Source organism: Watersipora subatra, chromosome 9 (assembly GCF_963576615.1).
Source record: "Watersipora subatra chromosome 9, tzWatSuba1.1, whole genome shotgun sequence".
NCBI classification, from domain to species: domain Eukaryota; kingdom Metazoa; phylum Bryozoa; class Gymnolaemata; order Cheilostomatida; family Watersiporidae; genus Watersipora; species Watersipora subatra.
Window position 1 is genome coordinate 28,434,257 of NC_088716.1, and position 9,841 is coordinate 28,444,097.

General features: G+C 36.8%; 1 pseudogene; it reads left to right on the plus strand.

Annotated features, from left to right (window-relative positions):
- The first annotated feature begins 7,767 nt into the window (after positions 1 to 7,767).
- LOC137404586 (uncharacterized) lies at positions 7,768 to 8,900 on the plus strand (annotated as a pseudogene).
- The last annotated feature ends 941 nt before the right edge of the window (positions 8,901 to 9,841 follow it).

Genomic DNA, 9,841 nt, shown 5'->3' on the forward strand with positions numbered 1-9,841 from the left:
TATGTGATGATAGATAGATATATATATATAGAACTTGAGACGAGTGCTCAAACTCCCAGGTCTCTAGTAGGAGACCCGAGTTAGAGCAGAAATTATCACCCATATGGGTTAACCAGGGTGAAGAAACAATTTATATATATATATAAATTATATATCATATTATATTATATATGTATATACATAATATAATAATATAATAAACCACAACACTGGTGGGAAGCTCCTGGTAAGGTGAATGAAAATGACTGCACTAAGATCCTCTGGGACTTCTACATTCGGACTGACAAGCATGTCCTAGCAAACCAACCAGATATAGTGGTGGTGGACCAGGAGAACAAGAGGGCTACTATAATAGATATAGCAGTACCCAATGACTACAATATAGCCAGCAAAGAAAAAGAATTGATAGAGAAATATCTCCCTCTTGGAGAAGAGATTGAAAAATGCTGGAACAGCTAAGATCTTGAGGCGAGTGCTCAAACTCCCAGGTCTCTGGTAGGAGACCCGAGTTAGAGCAGAAATTACCACCCATATGGGTTAACCGGGGTGAGGGAACAATTTATATATACATATATATATATATATATAAAATATGTATAAGTGAAACTTCACTCTATAAGTTAAACATTTTATTACTAATAGTTTCATGTGGTACAGTAAGTATCACACTGTTCAGATAAAATGTCTAAAATGTACATATGCTTCTATATACGTTGAGCACTCTAAGCAACACTTCGTTAAACTGGAACGTATTAGCTTCAACTACTCCACAAAGAACATCCCTATACCAACCAAGAGGAATTACACCATGAAACTCATAGAAAAAACTGAACAGCTACGCAGACGCATGAGGTAGAAAGCCTTTCACTTCCTACACCCTCAGAAAACTTATAACACCAAAGAGACTTATGGATTTAACACTAAGAAAGCACCGCCACCGATACCTCAACTAGCAAACTTTGAGAAAGAGCTCATACATATAATTAGAAACATCAAATTTAGAACAACGACATCAAAGTTCCAAAAAGAGCTATCAGCAGATGTGAACAACAAAGTTAAAAGTTCACAAAACCTACTTGTACGTGCCGACAAAACCTCGAACTTCTACCAACTAAGTGAGGACCACTACAAAACGATACTACACAAAAACATCACCAAAAGTTATAAGAAGATCCCACATGATACGTGTAAACAACTAAACACTGAAGCTCGTGATATTGCAGAAAGATTGGAATTGGATGATAGAATTAATACCACTGCTGAACGACAGGCATATATAACACTGAAAGACCACAAGCCAAACTTTGTGAATAACTCTTTATGCAGATTAATAAACCCAACTAAACCTGAAATTGGCAAGATAAGTAAACAACTATTAGATCGCATCAACACAAAGATACTCAGGGCTAACCCACTCAACCAATGGAAGAACACAACAGCAGTCCTAAGATGGTTCAACAACATCAAGCACAAACCACAATGCTCATTCATTGAGTTCGACGTGGTTGAGTTTTATCCATTAATAAATATGAAATTGCTAAAAGCCACACTAGAATTTGCCACCAAATTTACTAACATCGCCGAGGAAAAGAGAAACATCATCACACACTCCAAAAGATCAATCCTATGTAGTGAAGGAGAATACTGGGGAAAAACATCAGCTGATGAACTATTTGACGTAACAATGGGAAGTTTCGACGGTGCCGAAACTTGGGAGCTGGTCAGTACATTTCTACTTCATCAGATCACAACAAAGTATGGTAACAACTTCGGATTGTACAGAGATGATGGGCTAGGCATAGTAGAAGGTTCAGCACATAATGCAGAATCTATGAAAAAAGACCTCTGTGCTATTCATTTCATATGGACTAAAGATTACCATCAATGTTAATAAAAGAGTTGTAAACTTCCTTGATGGTTACCCTCAACCTAGACAATGATAAACACATGCCATACATCAAACCCAATGAGAGACCAGTGTATGTCCACAAAGAATCCAACCACTCACCTGGCTTAATCAGAAACATCCCAGCAAGTATAAATAAGAAGCTCTCTACAATTTCATCTGATGCTGAGTGCTTCAATAAAACAGCAAATATCTACCAAGAAGCACTAATCAAGAGAGGATATAACCACCAACTAACATATCAACAACATCAATCTACATCTGAAAACGGACAACGCAAACGAACCAGAACGATTACATGGTACAACCTACCTTACAGCAATAATGTCTATACTAACATCGGTAAACTCTTCATCAAACTAGTAGTCAAGAAGGAATTTACGACAAGGCACCCGCTACATAAAATATTCAACAGCAACAATATCAAAATTAGCTACAGTTGTATGAGCAATATAAGAGAGTCCATCAATGCTCACAACAAAACTATACTGACTACCAACACCGCAAATGAAGACCGAACATGCAGCTGTAGAAAAAGAGAAGAGCGCCCGATGAACAGAGAATGACTGAAAACATCATTAATATACCAGGCTACTGTGAAAACCAACACCAATTCACCAGACCAAACATACATTGGACTAACAGAGAATACTTTCAAGATGCGGTTCACAAACCATAAAGCTTCTTTCAACCACCCATCTAAGAGAAACTCTACTGAATTAAGCAAATATATATGGTCACTAAAGGACAATAATATCAACTACTCAATATCATGGAAAACTCTACGACATGCTAAAGCATACAACACTATCTCCAACAAGTGTAACTTATGCTTATGGGAGAAATGCTTTATTATTTACAGACCATCACTAGGCACTCTTAATAAACGTAAGGAGCTATCATCATCATGCAGACATTCATCAAAGTTCTTGCTACGCAATTGTATCACTTAACTATTTGGCTTCTCTACCCTCATCCAATTATCCAATTATCAGCTTATCTAATTCTGCATAACAGCATATTACTGGTGTATGAACTTCATTTTAGACATTTTATCTGAAGAGTGTGATACTTACTGTACCACATGAAACTATTAGTAATAAAATGTTTAACTTATAGAGTGAAGTTTCACTTATACATATTTTATAATTTAGTTCTGATTTATCATTGAGCACTCTGTAACGAATTGTGCAGCATCCACTTAATATATATATATATATATATATATATATATATATACTGGCACATGAAACCTCTTCATGGTGCTTACCACCGACAAGTATCTAAGGTTGGCGATCTTCACCAGACATATATGTGGCTAAACAAAGGAAACCTAACGGCCAATACAGAGTCGCTACTCATGGCAGCCCAGGAGCAAGTGCTCCCAACAATGCAACTCCAAACAAAAATCTATCACACTAGAGACGATCCTAGATGCAGACTGCGCAAAAATGCGCCTGAGACTATCCAACACATCATCAGTGGATGCAAGCAACTAGCAGGAAACGCATACACTGAGCGACATAATCATGTCGCAGGTGTTGTGTATAGAAGTCTATGTGATGAATATGGCCTTAATAAACCACAACACTGGTGGGAAGCTCCTGGTAAAGTCAATGAAAAGGACCGCGCTAAGATTCTCTGGGACTTCTACATCCGGACTGACAAGCATGTCTTAGCAAACCAACCAGATATAGTGGTGGTAGACGAGAAGAACAAGAGAGCTACTATAATAGATATAGCAGTACCCAATGACTACAATATAGCCAGCAAAAAAAGAGAAGGTAGAGAAATATCTCCCTCTTGTAGAAGAGATTGAAAAATGCTGAGATGTAAGAACAACTGTAATTCCAGTAGTCATTGGGGCACTGGGCGCAATAACACCGACGCATAAAATGTGGTTTGCCCAGATACCAACAGCAATCAACTCAGGTGAGTTACAGAAAAGTGCGCTATTGGGAACAGCTAAGATCTTGAGGCGAGTGATCAAACTCCCAGGTCTCTGGTAGGAGACCCGAGTTAGAGCAGAAAGTACCACCCATACGGGTTAATTGGGGTGAGGAAACAATTATATATATATATACATATATATATATATATATGTATATATATATATATATATATAATTGTTTCCTCACCCCAATTAACCCGTATGGGTGGTACTTTCTGTTCTAACTCGGGTCTCCTACCAGAGACCTGGGAGCTTGATCACTGATATATATATATATATATATATATATATATATGAACAATCTTTATTGTGGTAATCAATAGTCATATTTTACAACATGTCTTGCACAAGGTACCACAGCAAGTAAACTAATTGAAAAGCAGCACTTGTACAAAAAACACAACATAAAAAACTATAGTCTAACTAAAAAACTAATGAATAGTCTAACTAATATAATAATGTTGAAACTGAAAGCATAAAATATATAAAAAAAAGCAAGCTTGAGGATTAATATGAGTATTGTTTAAACAAAAAGTGGACAAATAAAAACTCTTTGAAAATGGTTATGCATATCTATGACAACAAATTTCTAGTTATGCAAACAACGTATAATGTTAAAATAGGTAAGACTAGATGGTGAATGGTATTATTGGCCAGAGGATAGTAGGTGTAGTTTGAGTTTTGTCTTAAAAAATCTTTCCTCTATTAAAAATAGTAACCTTGATTCCGCGTAAAAAACAGGTAAAAACAGGTTTAATTCTTGTATTTTGTTTCAACAATATGTATCATATTCTACCCTATACTTTATTATTATTATATTTTCCCACTTAGACTGCACAGCAGGTGCGTAAGGGACGTAGGAACACGGTTTGTTTACACTAATAAGTGGTTTCAAAATAAGATTTTTTTTTTAAATTATATTGTGTTTTTCTCATCTTATCAGGATCTTAACTCTCTTAGTGTACGGGGCCAAAAGGATTGATAGAATACATTAGTTCTTATATATGGAGTGTAGGTGTTTGATTTTTGGCGGGTATTGTATCCTATGTTTTCGTATTTGAATGGTGGTTCTATGCCCTTACCATTACTTCGGTGCATTTATTAAACTTGAAGTGTCAAACGTGAGAATATGAAGCAGTTGTAACATAATACAAACTTTCAACGTATAGCTGATTGTAGAGAAGCGAAATAAACAAAGGTTTAGTTACGAATACGAAGGCTACGTTGTTTGGCAATGGTAAGAAAACTGCGCTTAGATTACAACTCAGCGTGAAACTTATTGAGCCTACAAGGTGCGGCAGCTCTAATCAATCCTCCTTTGTTACGGTACTAAAAGTAGTACTCAATCTTTATAAAAGAACAACATAAGAACACATACATCAATAAAGAAAAACGTACGAGTTCACAATAAGAAAACGACTAAACCAGAACATTTGCAAAAAAGAGAGACTGTTAATTTTTTTCAGATTTTTAAAACTATACTGCTGCCGCCCCTAATACCATAGTAAATAATAGATTGCAGCAATATTATTCTGTCCGTACGCAACAGAAACATCTAAAGCTTTATTAGAATTGATATTATATTTTAAAATTAAATGTTTTCGGACGATATTCCATATTTGGTTAAAAGAAGGAACCTGCGTCTAGTGACAAGTAGACATCATTTCGAGAAACTGCAAGATTTTGCACTACAATAGAAAAAAGTGGATGCGCGACCGTGAGTTCCTCAAATTTAGCGTGATTTTTTGTTCGTACGGATATTTAGGTAATACCTAAGTCTTAGCGCACTACTACGCGCTTTCCTTATCAGACTATCTTGGTCATTGTTAGCGCTTCGTACACTTTGCTGTACAATCGACTTTGTACAATCAATTCTTGCTTTACCATCAACTGTTGGTTTAGGCCAAAAGCAGATCCAAGAGAAAGTGCAAGTCCCAAAAAAAATGAAAGTTTCAAATTTATTGGAGTTATCTTCTTTATGTTTAAAACAAGCAGATGACTCCTAGTTTCAAGCTTATTTTGTAAAATAATGTAAAAATTATTATAATAAATAATTACTTTGTATAACAGTTTCTGTAATGTTAATAAAAATAGTGTTGTTGGTGTCTGCCTGGTCTTGGAAAAAACTAGCACAAACTTGACGTCTGTTTGTCATTATACTCAAAGGTACACGGATACCTCGCACTAGGAGTATCTGTTGTTTGTTAACTACTGTTAACAAGTTAACTACTGTTAACAGTTAACTACTGTTGTTTGTTTGTTGTTTGGCTTTCGCTACTTCACTTGCTCTGTGTATGCTCCGCCTGATGGAACTGATGAACTACAAAAAATTCTAGCAACCACCCAGAACATCATTAATCAGATACCATACATGAAAATAGATGGTCTCATGTTACTTGGTGACTTTAATGCCCGTCATAGATCATGGGGAGATCATAAACAGAACCAAGCGAGAGTCACATTATTAGACTTCATCCAAAGATTAAACCTGGAGGTTGTCTACAAACACGACAAACCCACCTTTCTTTGCAACAATGGATCAAGCTTTATTGACCTATTTATTGCTACCAGAAACATTGCCAGACATTGCAGGAATCAGTTTATTGATGACACAGTTGACCTATTCACTGGCACTCCCCATAGAGAGCATGTCCCAATAATCACTACACTTGACAGACAAAACCCAGTCATACCAACCAAATACTATAGATGGAATGAGGCAGACTGGTATTCGTTCAGCTGCACAGTCTAAACAATGTGCGAGAAAAGCGTGTCAGACTTTTGTACATCATCTGATTCTGAGAACATCTGGAAGACCCTTAAAAGTATATTACTCAAGTGTAAAGAGCTCTTTGTTCCAATGGCAGTATTTAACACCCATGATAAACCTTACTGGAATAAAGAACTTTCTGAGTTGTCAACACAACTCAGGGAGGCAAGAAGACAGTTCAAATATAGGTAGACCTTCATATGAAAATGGAAAAAAACTAGACCAAATCAAAACACAATTCAAAGCAACACTATCTGTAGCACAGCAAAGTTACCTTGAATCAAAATCTATGAAACTCAATGACCACAATGGAGAAAGCTTCTAGAAAGAATTCAAGTCCTTGTTCTATAAACAGGGAAACAATCTTGTAGGAGATCTCATCGGCACAAATGGAGAGATCATTGAAGACGACGCAAGCAAGGCAGCACACGTGTTTAACAAAATATTTGGAGGATCAAGTAACTTTTCTCCTCAGACGCCACCAACATTGACCCAAAAATCTGTCATACCGTCATACAACAACTAGCTCCAACAGCTGAGTCAACCCATCACAATTCATGAGTTAACACAAGCTATTACCAAACTAAAAACTTCAGAAAAAAGTGCTGACTTTGATGGAATTCATCCGAAAATGCTAAAACAGGAAAAAAACTTTTTTCTGATTACCCTGCACTGCTTATTTAACGAGGTCTTTTCAACTCATCAGTGGCCATGGAATTCATCAAATCTCGTCATTTTCTTAAAAAACCTGGGAAGCTAGACTATAAGGATGTCAGCTCATACAGACCTGTCACAATAAGCTCTTAGGTTGGAAAGACACTAGAGAGGATAATGGAACAACGTCTCAGATCACTTGTTGAAACCTGGTCACTAATACCTAACTCTCAGTTTGGGAAGAGGCACATTGATTTATTTACTCAACCTTCTGACTGAAACCACTCACTACACAAAGAACAAATTATGTACAGCTGCACTGTTCCTAGACCTTCAAAAGGCTTTTGACTCAGTTAATCACCAACACATGTTTTACTGTCTGCAAGAATTAGGACTGGGAGGTAACTACCTCCATGTCATCGACTCCTTTCTCTCCAAGCGAGAAATCAACCTCAAAATCAACAACTATATCCACCCAGCATCCAAATGTCAGATAGGCCTCCCACAAGGGAGTGTGCTATCTCCACTTCTCTTCATCATATACATAAGAGACATGCTGTCAAACATAGCTGGTACTGGTTTACAATATGCTGATGATTGCACTGTCCTGATGACTGGAAGAGACTCGACAGAATTTCAGACGAAAATTGAGAACAACTGTCAACAGATACTAACTTGGATGGATCGCTGGAACCTACTCATCAACTATTAGAAAACTGAGATTGTGGTATTCAAAGGAGATATCACATCCTCAATTATAAACACTAACACCATAAAAGTTTCTAGCTGCTCTAAGGTCCTTGGTATAACCATAGATGAAAACCTGGCCTTTGAGAAACAATACAGCATGAGTACCAAATGTCTCATTCAACGTATAGATATGCTGAAACCCTTCATCTATGCTGGGCTTAACCCAGAAACCTCAAGAAGAATCCTCGCACAAGTTATCATGCCAAAAGCACTCTATGGTGCCTCTCTATGGGATCACAAGACTAAGATCTCGTTGCATGGTCCTCTAAAATTGCTCCTCGGGGCTAACAACAACCCTCCCAGCGAATTACTACATTTACTGGCGAACATCCCACCTATATGCCTTCTATACACCAAAGAGCGATTGCAACATACCAGAGGATTGGTAAAAACTAATAACCTATCTATGCTCTCTGACACACCTCGTAGCACACTCACCCTTAAACTTATGTATGACTTAAGGAAACTGGTCCATGGGACAACTAAACTTACAGAATTGAAACCACAAAATCTTTCAAGAAGCAAGATCCACGACTGCATTCACAATGAATGGATACGGCAATGGAATGCACAGCTCACGAATGGTATGTGCCCATATGACCTACTTTCCACTCTGACTCCGGAACATTTGTTCCACCATCCATTGCCATTGAATGGCGACAGAAAGTATGTTGGGGCACTGTGTGATTTACTAACTGGTCATAGCATACACTCCGATATGCACATGTTTGATAGAAGAAGAAACAGCGACTCACTACATGAACCTCTGTGCAGACTATGATGTCGCCAGAGCCCATACTAACCCCTTGACAGGAGACTGGAAATCAGTCATCTCGTTCCTTAATCTCACAACAAGACTGATGTTCTAACAATACTTAATCTAGATGATAGAATATAAACCTCAAAAATTGCAAATCTAATACTCATACAATCTTTATTTTAGTATCATTCTGTAAATTTTATACCACTATAAAACTGTAGAAATCTGTACAGGAACAATTACTCTGTAAATTGTATTTATACACTCTTACCGTAAATATTAACCTTTCATCTTGGTCCCCGAAAAGGGGTATTTTTCTATTTTTGTATTATTTTCAATCAATAAAGAGCTCATCATCATCATTGTTTGTTAAGCCTATCGTGTAGCTGCTACAACTGCCACTCTTTCCTCCATCTTGTTTGTAAGGCAAACCGTGCAAAAGATAATATGATTGGCTGACTTTTCCATTAGTCATTTAAGTCCATACCACTTTCTTTCATTAGCAGTAGGTAATGCATGTGCATGGTTTAATGCCTACCCATAGAGTTATCTTCCCTTAGAGTGATAACAGGGCCTTCAACAACATGAGTGTGTTGTTATCACTCTAAGGGAAGATAACTCTATGTGCCTACCAACCTTTCTTTATGGTATATAAGTTTAGTGCTGCTCATGAAAGGCTATGAAAATATTGGGTCGTAATCTTGAGCCACAAAAGCGTTATAGATAGCTTACTTTGCTTTAGGCTCTAAAAATATTATTATGAATTTATGTTGCTATTGTTATTTTCCGTTATTGTTATTTTCTGTGCATGTGTAAATCTCAAAAACTAGTTTTAAAACTGCAATATTTACATTGCAGCATGAAAACTAATTTTTATATTTTATTGAAGAATCATGTTCAATGGTTTTGTTTAAAGTCTATGATTTTGATAGTAACTCAAAGTGTCTTAGAAAATTATGGCTAATTTAGTGAATGTTTGCCAACACGTTGTATATTTCTAACACTTTGAAATGCAACGTATCAATGCTGTCCTCTCTAGTTCACAAAATG